We start from the raw sequence: 13,263 nt of genomic DNA on the forward strand, positions 1-13,263 counted from the left end.
ATCCTGTCCCCGCCCAAGACCTGGGAATCCCCGCGGAGGGGCCCGGCCCCGGAATCCCCCGTACACACGGCTTTCCTCGGTGTCTGCTCTTGGGCCAGTTTTGGTCAAGGAGGGAATGCAATGGAAAGAATGAAAGTGGAAAGGGGCAGGGAGAGCTCAGGAGAAAAAAGACTGAGCAGAGTGCAAGGCTGGGGCAAGAGGCGACCTGGAAACCGGGCAGCCCAATGTGTGTGAGAAGGAGGGAGAAAGAGCAGTTAGGGGAGGAGGGGGACTGAGTTGCCATGAGAAGAGTCCGAGGAGAGCAATGATTTTGAACTGATCAAGATGCTGAGTCGTGGGGTCGCCTGGGTGGCTCAGTCGGTTAAGCGTCTGACTGGATCTTAGCTCAGGTCATGATCTCAGGGTTTGTCAGTTCGAGGGGGCAGCCAGCGTCTGGCTCAGGGCTGACAGTGCAGAGCATGCTTGGGATTCTCTCTGCCTCTCCCCTGCTCATGCTCTCTCTCTCTCTCTTTGCAAATAAATAAACTTTAAAGAGGGTGGGGGGCGGGGGGAGATGCTGGGAAGGTGTGGCAAGATTGGGAGTGGAGAGCATCAAAGAAGAGAATAAACTTTTATAAGGAAATGGAGGAAACGCAAGTTGCAGGTATAAGGGCCAAGGGCAGGTTGCCCCCAAACGTGTCACTTCAACATATTGATTATTTTAAATAAAAGTGACTTAAGGGAAAAAAAACAAAACCTTACTTAAGAAAGCCTACGCAAGAAGGACACTCAGACATTCCTCTGTCTCCCTGAAAGCAGAAAATAAATCTCCCATGTGAAAGGTAGCTTCCCTGTACCAGGAGGTAAGGAGACATCCTTATCGCCAGAGGTAGGAAATTTAGAGCCCAGAAGACTGTATAAACAACCTTTGTTACTTTGTACTAATTTACTACCCCCCTCCCCCCACCCCAATTCTGTTTAAAATTCCTTACTAATTGAAGCTCCCAGTTTGCCCTGTCAATTCCTCAGATTTTTTGTCTCTTTGTCTAAACAGTGTAAAAACTGCCTACCTTTGTTATTGCTTGAGGTCTCAATTTCATCACGGGGCCTCTGTGTGCACCTAAGAAAACTTTGGAGTTTTTTCCCCTCTGGTTAATCTGTCTCTTGTAAATTTAACTCTTAGTCCAGCTGGAAGACCTTGAAGGGTAAAGGAAGAATTTCCTTCCCTTCACAGGCAAATAGGAGTTGTTTTGCATGCTGCTTGCTCTGGACCTAGAAGTCGCCTGAGAGGAGAGCAAGTAGAAACCAGGAAAAGGAAAGAAATCGAAATCAAGGACTCCCCTTTTCCTGCCTCAGTTGCCTTACTCTTGAGGTGTAAGTTCCTCTGTTTGTGTTTATCTTTCTTTCCCTTCCTGTACTATGGAGAAAAACAAGCACCATGTTTTCAAAACGAGGTGATTGGCTCAGTTGGTTAAGTGTCAGACGCTTGATTTCCGGTCAGGTCATGATCTCATGGTCGTGGGACTGAGCCCCACGTTGGGCTCTGAAAAAAAATTAAAAATTAGAATAAATAAATAAAAACGAAGTGATTTACGTGTCATGACATTCTATTTGTGAACTATATTTTAGTTATGCACTTGGTAGTATCCTTTCATGCCACTTGATGTAAACTTTTTATGACTATGGGTAGACACATACAGCCTCTATGTGTCTTCAGAACAGTATCTATCGGGGGCGCCTGGGTGGCTCAGTCGGTTGGGCGTCCGATTTCGGCTCAGGTCATGATCTCACGGTCCGTGAGTTTGAGTCCCGCGTCGGGCTCTGTGCTGACAGCTCAGAGCCTGGAGCCTGTTTCAGATTCTGTGTCTCCCTCTCTCTCTGACCTTCCCCTGTTCATGCTCTGTCTCTCTCTGTCTCAAAAATGAATAAACGTTAAAAAAAATTAAAAAAAAAAGAAAACAAAACAGTATCTATCGTACCGTAGAAATTCAGTCATTAGCAAATTCAGTTCTGGGGGTGCCCGGGTGCCTCAGTCGGTTAAGCATCGGACTCTTGATCTTGGCTCAGGTCATGATCTTGGAGTATGTGAGTTCAAGCCCCACAACGGGCACAGATGGCCCTGATGGCACAGAGCCTGCTTGGCATTCTGTCTCCTCCTCTCCCCCCCTCACCTGCTTGTGTTCTCTCTGTCTCTCAAAATAAATAAACTTGAAAAGAAAAAAGAAAATCCAATTCCGTTCCACCTGAGACGCATCAATTGTGCCACATTAAAATCTGAATTTGCAAAGAAATGAATTAGAATAGTCATTTGTATTACAGAATTATGCAGGGCTTCAAAAAATTATTAAGAGTTTTACTTTTTCTTTATAACAAGCTCCCATAGTATATTTAAAAATATGACTCGGGGGGCGCCTGGGCGGCTCAGTCGGTTTAGCGGCCGACTTCGGCTCGGTTCATGATCTCGCAGCTCTTGAGTTCGAGCCCTGTGTCGGGCTCTGTTGTGACAGCTCGGAGCCTGGAGCCTGCTTCAGATTCTGTGTCTCCCTCTCTCTGCCCCTCCCCTGCTCGCGCTCTGTCTCTCTCTCAAAAATAAATAAACATTAAAAAAAATTTTTTTAACTGCTTAAAAAAATATGACTCAGCATCTAGCAGTGACAGAAACCAGTAAGTATAGGATCGACAGATTAATGATCTGTATTTAATAACGTGTTCTTTTTATAATGATTTACTCAGAGACCTAATTCCCCTAAGGTCCTTATTCCTCTGCTATTCACATCCCATTTCTCACCCATCACTTCATTGAATAAACGGGCAATGGCGGTGGTAACATTTTGGCTCCGGTTTCCATCCCCAACTTTTGCAACTTGCACTTCACTGGAATAAGGAGTATTAGAAGCTGGGGAAACCTCTGGCAACAGTCTAGCGCTCAGTACATTACTGTACACTCCAGCCATCCTTCCGTCCTTCTCGCCTGCCCCATCTTCAGTGGTTGTGTAAAACTCAATGTGTCTGCTCCTCTTTTTGGGTCGTGTGAAGTGACCATGCAGCTAAGAAGGACAGGGAGACAGGACTTGAAGATTAGCCACCAACCCATCTTTCATTAGCTGCTTTCTCTAATCCAGATCTTAGTTTTCCTCTCCCTAATAATTTGGAGGTCGCTATGTTCAAAATGGCCACTAGGCTCTGGAAAACAGTGTGGAGGTTCCTCAAAAAATTAAAACTAGACCTACCCTATGACCCAGCAGTAGCACTGCTAGGAATCTACCCAAGGGATACAGGAGTACTGATGCATAGGGGCACTTGTACCCCAGTGTTTATAGCAGCACTCTCAACAATAGCCAAATTGTGGAAAGAGCCTAAATGTCCATCAACTGATGAATGGATAAAGAAATTGGGGTTTATATACACAATGGAGTACTACGTGGCAACGGGAAAGAATGAAATATGGCCCTTTGTAGCAACATGGATGGAACTGGAGAGTGTGATGCTAAGTGAAATAAGCCATACAGAGAAAGACAGATACCATATGTGTTCACTCTTATGTGGATCCTGAGAAACTTAACAGAAACCCATGGGGGAGGGGAAGGAAAAAAAAAAAAGAGGTTAGAGTGGGAGAGAGCCAAAGCATAAGAGACTCTTAAAAACTGAGAACAAACTGAGGGTTGATGGGGGGGTGGGAGGGAGGGGAGGGTAGGTGAGGGCATTGAAGAGGGCATCTTTTGGGAAGAGCACTGGGTGTTGTATGGAAACCAATTTGACAATAAATTTCATATATTAAAAAAGAAAAGAAAGAAAAAAAGAAATATTAAATGTAAAAAAAAAAAAAAAGCAAAAAACAAAATGGCCACTAGGGATTTAGGCATTATGGTATACACTGTGTTTCTAGATAAATAAAAAGAACCAGGTGAACCTATCAGCCGCCCCCCCCCCCCCACGTGAAGCAAGGGAACCAGTTTGAGAAGGCACTTTCAACACTGGTAATGTTCCTCCCATGCCCTGTTAGAAAGCATGAGAGAAAGGTGGAGAATGAATCCCTATTTCCTTTTGCATCTCCATCTTGGTAGGCCCACTTTGTTTGCATTCCCTAACAAGAAATCCCCAGGGGGTTTTTGCTACTCAAGCTGTCAGTATCCCCCCCCCCCCTCCCCGGCTGTATTCTATTCTCCCCTTACTCTAATCCAGCTGTACTGCCCTTTGCACTCCTTCCCCTGACCTGGACCTATGTAACCCTGTATTCTCCCGATTTAGGAACTATTTCACTTGATTCCTCCATTGTCTAACTCAGGAGCTGGCAAGTTTGACCTAAAGGGTGAGATCCTAAATATTTTAGGCTTGCTGGGGCCCCGTGGTCCCTGTCCTAACTATTCACCTCTGACACTGTAGTGCAAAAGCAGCCACTGACAATATGTAAATGAATGAGTGTGGCCGTGTACCCGCAAAACTTTACTTATGGATGCTGGAATTTGAATTTCATATAATATTTTACAGTGATCTCTATGGCCAACATGGGGCTCGGACTCATGACCCCGAGATCAAGAGTCACACGCTCCACCAACTGAGCCAGCCAAATGCCCCTGAATTTCATGTGATTTTTACAAGTCACAAAACATTATTCTTTTTAATTTTTTCCAACCATGGAAAAATGTCAAAAGTATTCTTGCTTTATAGGTGGTACAAGGACCGGCTCCCCAAATCCATTACTCCTGAAGGAGATGCTGCCTTTTTGCCCTTTGGTATTTTTTGTTGTCAGAGCCAACGCTGATGAGGAACAGGAGCTTTCTGTCCCTCACGTCGCCTCCTTTCCTGCTCTCCTCATCTCCCCTCCATCTATGAGGATCTTCTTGCGATAGCCTGAGAATAAAGACCCTTACTGCACCACTAAGGGGGGATGGCTCCCCACAACTCTTGAATAACCACATATCGTCAGCCTCCAGATTTATTGCACCCCAGCCATGCTTCCTGTTTATGACCATCGGCTTAAGAAGGGATCAAGAACAAGCTCTATTTCTAGGAGGAAAGAGATGGGGGTGGGGATGGGGAAACACTGGCTATCGCAGATACTTTGCTGTAAACCTACATGGACTGTATCTTTCTTGTAATATACAGCAATATAGTGTAGAAGTACAGTCAGACAATTAGCTTTGCCCCGAACCGTGGTCCTTAAGCAAATTACTTCTAGATTTCTCACGGGAAATCAGGATGGTAATACTAAATTTAAACTATTGTGAATTGTAAACGAAGTAACATGGTAAGAACCTGGCACTCAATAAATACAGCTTCAATTACTGCGGAGAAGAAAATTTGTGAGCTTCTCACATGTAATTAGAGAATCTTTGGAAAGTATTTAGTTTCTTTTTTTTTTTAATATACATACCTGTATTTTTTTTTAATGTTTTTTTATCCTTGAGAGAGAGAGAGAGAGGGAGAGAGAGTGCGAGCAGGGGAGGGGGAGCAGGGGAGAGGGAGACCCAGAATCGGAAGCAGGCTCCAGGCTCTGAGCTGTCAGCACAGAGCCCGACGCGGGGCTCGAACTCATGAGCTGCGAGATCATGACCTGAGCCGAAGTCGGATGCTTAACTGACTGAGTCACCCAAGGCGCCCTGGAACTTTATAGGTTCTTAAAAGTAATGAAGATCTAGACTTTCGTTTGTGATTTGCAGTAATTTCTTTATCTCTGAGCATATATATGTTCAACTCTTAAGTAGATATGTCTGTTTCTTTTTTCTTTTCTTTGTGGATGCTTACATGACAGTATATACTGGGCACTGTTGTGTGTGACTGATTTAATCTAATCCTCATAACCAATCTTGAGAAGTAGACTATTATTGCCTTCATTTTACATATGAGGAAATAGAAGCACAGTGAAGCTAACTGACTTTCCCAAGATCACACCATGTAAGTAGCAGAGCTAGAGTTCAAACCCAAGATGTCTGGCCCCAGAATCCATGGTCTTAGCTACTGTTGTTTTAAAATAATTTTTTAGGGGCATCTGGCTGGCTCAGTCGGTTGGGCGTCCGACTTCAGCTCAAGTCATGATCTCACGGTTCGTGGGTTCCAGCCCCACATAGGGCTCTGTGCTGACAGTGTGGAGCTTGCTTGGGGTTCTCTCTGGTTCTCTCTGGCCCTCTCTCTGGCCCTCCCCACTCACGTTCTCTCTGTCTCTCACAAAATAAGCATTAAAAGCCTAAAGAAAGAAAAGAAAGAAATTTTTAAAGCAGAAATAAAAAGTAAAAATGTACTAAATCATATTAAAGCTAATTTGTCAACCAAATAAAAAAAAAAAGGTAAAAATGTGTGCATAACCCCAATACACATTTAAGCTCCATGCAAGCAGAGAATGGAGTTCTCCTACCACCTTGACCACAATACCCTTAGTATCTAAAACTGGGCCTGGCAACCTACAGATCCGTATGAACAAATAGATGAATTAGCCCTGACCTATATCCCATCATGGATTTTCCAGGCCATTTGTCTTTCTTCCTTATTCTTAGTATAGTATTAATTAGTTAACTAATTGATACCTCTTCCTTCTAATAGTATTAAGAGGGAGAAAGCCAAAGAATATCAATAGAAGGCCCCGAACCCTTAAAGGACCACTGATCAAGGGCATGAATTTAATGGACTACCTTTTTCCTTTAATTTTGCAAAAACGTGTGTAAACTTGTTTATTTCCAATTATCTGAAAATACCCATTTATATGTAACCGGAATTAAACTGGATTTAAAAAGCCCACCTGGAACCTAATATTTAAAGAATTGAGATTGTGATTTTAATCAGGGTAACTCTCCCACATTTGAACATTCATACGGTTACAGGATCGTAGGGACAGGCTATCAAAGTCACATTTTTTTCCACACATTTTTTAAATAGGTACATAATCATGCAATAAGTTCACATCCAACCATTCAAGAAGAACTCGCGTTTTACACACCCAGGAGATTGTACAGATTCGTGTCAAATAGGGAAGAACCAGAAAGGATGAAAAACAGCCAAAAAAGGGAGATAAAGATATTGCCTGCATCCCTGGTAGCATCAGCACGAAAATACATTCCGTGGGAGGAGGGGAGAAGCAGAAGAGTAAAAAAAAACGACAGGAACCTTTGGTCACCCTTGAGTGATGGAACTGGTCGCTTAGGAGATTTGGCAGACGGTCTACAAAGCACGTCTGCACCAGCTTACGTAGCCTCAAAACGCAAGCAGGCGGGGCTAACCTACAGGGTAGCACAGCCGAGAAGAGATTCTTGGGTTTCTGGGCCCGCCTCATCCAAATATTCCAGTGACTTCTGCTTCAATTCGGGGCTGAAAACAAGAAGGCTGGTGGCCTCAGCTATTTGAAAAGAAGATGTGTAAATTAGGGAAGCTGATTTTTCACTGCCTACAAAGATTGCATGGCACTTGTAAATGAAGCACGTATGGGAGACATAAAATTATTATAAGTACAGTGGCTAGAACACTGCCTGGCACATCATAAACACTGGATGAAATTTGTTGAGTGCATGTAGTATGGACAGTTCTGATAAGGAGAATCCACGGTTCTCAGTTTAGCTCAAGCCCCCAGTGCCTCACACATCTCTTCCGTGATGAGTTGCTGAAGGCCAAAGCTAAAATACGTGGCTGTTTGGAGGAGTGAAGGTGGAGGTTTTTTAGTCTCTTCCCACTATGTCTGTCCTGTTAGGAGGGTTGGTCATACTTCTCGCTCAAGTACCCTAATAATAAATGGCACCGTGACTGCTTTCTTTTAACCTCCCCCCTGCTAGGAGGGAATTAGAGCCTCTGGCTTGAAAAAGAGCTTGTTCTTTGTGATCCCACCTGGAGCTCAGACCATCTCGGAGTGGGAGGGGAACTAACTTGAAAGCAGACAATGCCTGCGGTTTCCACACTGCAATTCCACCGATGACCCAGAAACCCCCAGATGCCTCCCCTCCCCCTTCCTACCATAGCCAATGCTTGGCAGCTCCTTCGCCTGTTTTCTGGGTCTTGTACTCCCTTTTTGAGACTGTCATAAGAGCTTATGGTCAGAAAAGTACACTGAAATGCAACTTTTGCATTGACTTTCAGGGGGATTGTGTCCATCTCAGAAGCCCATATTAATAAATGCCACCCCAGAGCTTCAAACAGCCTTTTTCCTCCTAGAGAACTTGATGGATTTTTTTTTTTTTTTTCCTGAGGACCTGGCCTGTGCTGGGCAGGAGGGCCACCAAAGTTGGGGAAGTAAGTGTCCTGCTGAAAGAAGGCAGACCTTAATTATGAAACACTGCATCGAACTATAGTGGCATTGCTCCTTACGCCATCCACAGATTGGCCCTTGGTTATGGTTTTTTGAAAGGGTGGATATGAGTCAGTGTGAACACTTCACTTATCAGTGTTTAGTAGCTGTCTTCCTGTAAATGAGCCAGGCAGGGGTATCCTGGTGATAGTGTCAGACTAATAGCCACAAAGAGAACAAAAGACATTTATGGTTTTAGAGCACTGCCAGAGTAAACTTAAGGAACTTAAACAAAGCTCTTTGCTTCTTGCGAGCAGAAGTCTATGTTTTCTATTAGCGATTGTACAGAAGTTGACATTTAAAATACTTGCTTATGATCCAGCAGTCACACTCCTTGGTATTTACCCAAATGAATTGAAAATCTACATCCACTCGATAGAGAACTGAGGGTTGTTGGAGGGGAGGTAGAGGGGGGATGGGCTAAGTGGGGATGGGCATGAAGGAGGGCACTTGTTGTGATGAGCCCTGGGTATTGTATGTAAGTGATGAATCACTAAATTCTGCAACGGAAACCAGTATTATACTCTATGTTAGCTAACTAGAATTTAAATTCAAATTTGGAAGTAAAGTCTACATCCACACACAAACTTGTGCATGAATGTTTATAGCAGCTTTGTTTATAACTGCCAAAACTTGGAAGCAACCAAGATGTCCTTCAGTAGGTAAACAGATAACAAGCTGTGGTGCATCCAATGGAATATTATACAGGGCTAAAAAAAGATATGACCTATAGAAGAAGAGATAAAGAAATGAGCTATCATGGGGTGACTGGGTGGCTCAGTCGGTTAAGCATCTGACTTCGGCTCAGGTTGTGATCTCATGGTTCGTGGGTTCAAGCCTTGCATCGGGCTCTGTGCTGACAGCTCAGAGCCTGGAGCCTGCTTCGGATTCTGTGTCTCCCTCTCTCTCTGCCCCTTCCCCACTCACACTCTGTTTCTCTCTGTCTCAAAAATAAATGTACATTAAAAAAATTACGGAAAAAAAAGCCAGAAATGATTATGGTTAGTGAGGAAGGCATGTCAAAAACCAAGCGAGTGTGAAAGCCGGGTCTCTTGTACCCGTTAGTCAAGTTACGAGTGCAAAGGAAAACTTATGAAGGAAATGAAAGCGCTATGCCAGTGAACACAGAAATGATGAGAAAATGAAACAGCCTAATTACTTATGTGGAAAACATTTCACTGGTCTGGATAGATGATCAAACCAGCCACAACATTCCTTGAGCCAAAGTCTAACCCCGAGCAAGGCTCTAAGTCTTTTCAATTCTATGAAGCTGAGGGGCACCTGGGTGGCTCAGTTGGTTAAGCCTCTGACTCTTGGTTTTGCCTCAGGTCACGATCTCACAGTTTGTGGGTTTGAGCCCCGCGTCAGGCTGTGCCGGCCTCCTTGGGATTCTCCCTCTCTCCCTCTGTCTGCCCCTCTCCCACTCTCTCTTCCCCTTTCCCTCAAAATAAATAAATAAACTTTATTTTAAAAATAAAATAAAAATCCGATGAAGGCTGAGAGAGGTGAGGAAGCCGCAGAAGAAAAGTGTGAAGCCGGCAGAGGTTGGTTCAGGGGGTTTAGGGGAAGAAGTCATCTCTATAACATAAAAGTGCACGGTGAGGCAGCAAGTGCTAACGTAGAAGCTGCAGCAACTTGTCCAGAAGATCTAGCTCGGATAATTCATGAAGGCGGCCACGCTAAACAGCCAACCGATCTTCGGTGTAGACAGACGGCCTTCTACGCAGAGAAGATGCCACCTAGGACTTTCAGAGCTACAGAGGAGAAATCGGTGCCTGGCCTCGAAGTTTCAGAGGACAGGCTGACTCTCTTGCAAGGGGTAATGCGGCTGGTGACTAAGCTGCAGCCAGTGCTCGTGCACATTCTGGAAGTCCCAGGGCCTCAAGAATTCTGCTAACTCGACTCTGCCTGTGCTCTGTAACTGGAAGAGCAAAGCCTGGACGACAGCACATCTGTTTACGACATGGTTTGCTGAATATTTTACCCGCCGCTGAGACCTACTGCTCAGAAGAAAAGTCTTCTTTCCAAACACGACTGCTCATTGACAACGCACCCGGTCACCCAGGAGCTCCGACGGAGTTGTCCGACGGGATTCCTGCTGTTTTCACGCCTGCTAGCACAACAGCCATTCTGCAGGGTGCGGATCGAAGAATAAGTCTACTTCAAGTCTTATTTAAGAGATACATTTTGGGGGCGCCTGGGTGGCTCAGTCGGTTGAGCGTCCGACTTCGGCTCAGGTCACGATCTCGCGGTCCGTGAGTTCGAGCCCCGCGTCAGGCTCTGTGCTGACAGCTCAGAGCCTGGAGCCTGCTTCTGATTCTGTGTCTCCCTCTCTCTCTGCCCCTCCCCTGTTCATGCTCTGTCTCTCTCTGTCTCAAAAACAAATAAAACATTTAAAAAAAGAAATACATTTTGTGGGGCACCTGGGTGGCTCAGTCGGTTAAGCGTCCGACTTCGGCTCAGGTCATGATCTCATGGTTTTTGGGTTCGAGCCCCGCGTCGGGCTCTGTGCTGGCAGCTCAGAGCCTGGAGCCTGCTTCAGATTCTGTGTCCCCCTCTCTCTCCGCCCCACCCCTGCCTGTGCTCTGTCTCTCTCTGTTTTTCAAAAATGAATAAACATTAAAAAAAGTAAAAGAAAAAAGAAATACATTTCATGAGGCTTTAGCTAGCATAGACAGTGATTCCTCTGATGGATCTTGGCAAAGTAAATTGAAAACTTTCTGGAAGGGATTTACCATTTTAGATGCCATTAAGAACATCTGTGATTCATGGGAAAGGGGTGAAGTATCAGCGTGAACAGGAGTTTGGAAGATGGTGATTCCAAATCTCTTTGATGACTTTGAGAAGTTCAAGCCCTCGGTGGAGAAGGACCTGCAGGTGTGGTAGAAACAGCCAGAGAACTACATCGGAAGTGGAGCCTGAAGCTGCGACCGAGTTGCTGGAATCTCAAGATAAACCTTGAACAGATGAGGAGTTGCCTCTCGCGGATGAGCAAAGAAAGTGGTTTCTCGAGATGGCATCTACTCCTGTTGAAGACGCTGTGAAGCCTGTCGAAATGACCACAACCGATTTCGAACATTACATATATCTTAGCTGATAGAGCAGCAGCAGGGTGTGAGAGGACTGGTTCCAATTTTGAAAGAAGTTGTACTGTGGGTGAAATGTTATCAAACGGGCATCGCGTGCTCCAGAGCAATCATTTGTGAAAGGAGTCAATCAATGGAGCCAACTTCACTGTTTTCTTATTTTAAGAAATTGCCATGGGGCATGGGGGGCGCTTGGGTGGCTCAGTTGGTTAAGCAACCGAGTTCGGCTCAGGTGATGATCTCGCAGTTTATGAGTTCAAGCCCCGCGTGGGGCTCTGTGCTGACAGCTCAGAGCCCAGAACCTGCTTCGGATTCTGTGTTTCCCCCTCTCTCTACCCCTCCCCTGCTCACTCTCTGTGTCTCTCTGTCTCTCAATAATAGACAAACATTAAAAAAAATTTTAAAGAAATTGCCACGGGTGCCCAGCTGATACAGTTACTAGAGCATGCAACTCTTGATCTGGGGTTTTTAAGCTCAAGGCCCACGTTGGGCCTACAACTTACTTAAGAAAAAAAGAAGAAGAAGAAGAAGAAGAAGAAGAAGAAGAAGAAGAAGAAGAACAAGGAGAAGAAGAAGAAGAAGAAGAAGAAGAAGAAGAAGAAGAAGAAGTTGCCACTATCACTCCATTCCTTAGCAACCACCACCCTGATCAGTCATCAGTCATCAACATCAAGGCAACACTCTCCATCAACAAAAAGATTGCCACTTGCTGAAAGCTCACATAATGGTCAGCATTTTTAAGCAATAAGATAATTTTTTAATGCTTTTATTATGTGCTCTGTCAGCACAGAGCCCGACGCGGGGCCTGAACTCATGAACCGCAAGACCATGACATGAGCCAAAGTCGATTGCTCAACTGACTGAGCCACCCAGGAGCCCAAGCAATAAAATACTTTAAATTAATGTATGTACATTGTTGTTGTTTTTTTTATCACACACAGTGTTATTGCACATTCGATAGACTGTAGTATAGTGTACATATAACTTTTTGTGCCCTGGGAAACCAAAAAAAAAAAAAAATCACTTGACTTGATTTATTATGATATCTGCTTTATTGCAGTGGTCTGGAACCGAACCTGCAACCTCACCGAGGAATACCTATGTATGACATTCTACAAAAGGCACTACTATGGAAGCGGTCAAAACCCTGGTTGCCAGGGGATGGGGTGTTGAGGGGAGGAGGGATGAATAGGCAGAACACAGGTGTTTAGGGCAGCGAAACTATTCACTATGATACTGTAACAACGGATACATGTCATTACATGTTTGTCCAAGCCCACAAAACGCACAAGACCCAGAGTGAACCCCCGTGTAAAGTGTGGACTTTGGGTGACTCTGATGTGTCAAGGTAGGTTCATCAGTTGTACAAATATACCCCACTAATGTAAGATGTTAATAATAAGAAAGTTGGGACGGTATATGGGAACCCTCTGTACCTTCTGCTCTGTTTATCTGCAAATTTAAATTTGCTCTCCCTAAAATAAAGTACTAATAATAAGAATAATAAAACCCCCGAGCACTGGTTTATATGTTTCTCTTCATCCCCTTGCATGAGACCTTGAAGACAGAAACCAAATCCTTTGCATCTTTAGAATCACAGAATCTAAGGATGAAGAGGAGGAGAGTGTCCTATTGTTAGCACAGATCCTAAAGTATTCACATGTCTAAAACAAAACTCTTGTTTTTTTTTAATTTTGTAAGTTTATGTATTTGGAGAGAGACAGAGACAGTGTTGGTAGGGAGGGGTAGAGAGAGAGAATCCCAAGCCGGCTCTGCACTGTCAGCACAGTGCCCCACATGGGGCTCGAACTCACGAAACCGTGAGATCATGACCTGAGCCCAAACCGAGAGTCTGACACTTAACCGGCCGAGTCACCTGGGTGCCCCCACAACAAAATTCTTGATTTGACCCCTCAAACCTGCTCCTCTCTC

General features: G+C 44.6%; 1 long non-coding RNA gene across 1 annotated transcript in view; it reads left to right on the forward strand.

Annotated features, from left to right (window-relative positions):
- Positions 1 to 12,840, forward strand: part of LOC124501319 (uncharacterized) — a 53,304-nt gene extending 40,464 nt beyond the window's left edge. Inside the window, exon 3 of the long non-coding RNA XR_006959738.1 lies at positions 12,392 to 12,840. This is a non-coding gene — a long non-coding RNA (uncharacterized LOC124501319). The remainder of the gene's footprint in view (positions 1 to 12,391) is intronic.
- Positions 12,841 to 13,263: the final 423 nt, after the last annotated feature.

This window comes from Lynx rufus, unplaced genomic scaffold, assembly GCF_022079265.1.
Source record: "Lynx rufus isolate CCGP_SWC_20201006 ecotype Redwood Valley unplaced genomic scaffold, mLynRuf1.p SCAF_7, whole genome shotgun sequence".
Classification (NCBI taxonomy): domain Eukaryota; kingdom Metazoa; phylum Chordata; class Mammalia; order Carnivora; family Felidae; genus Lynx; species Lynx rufus.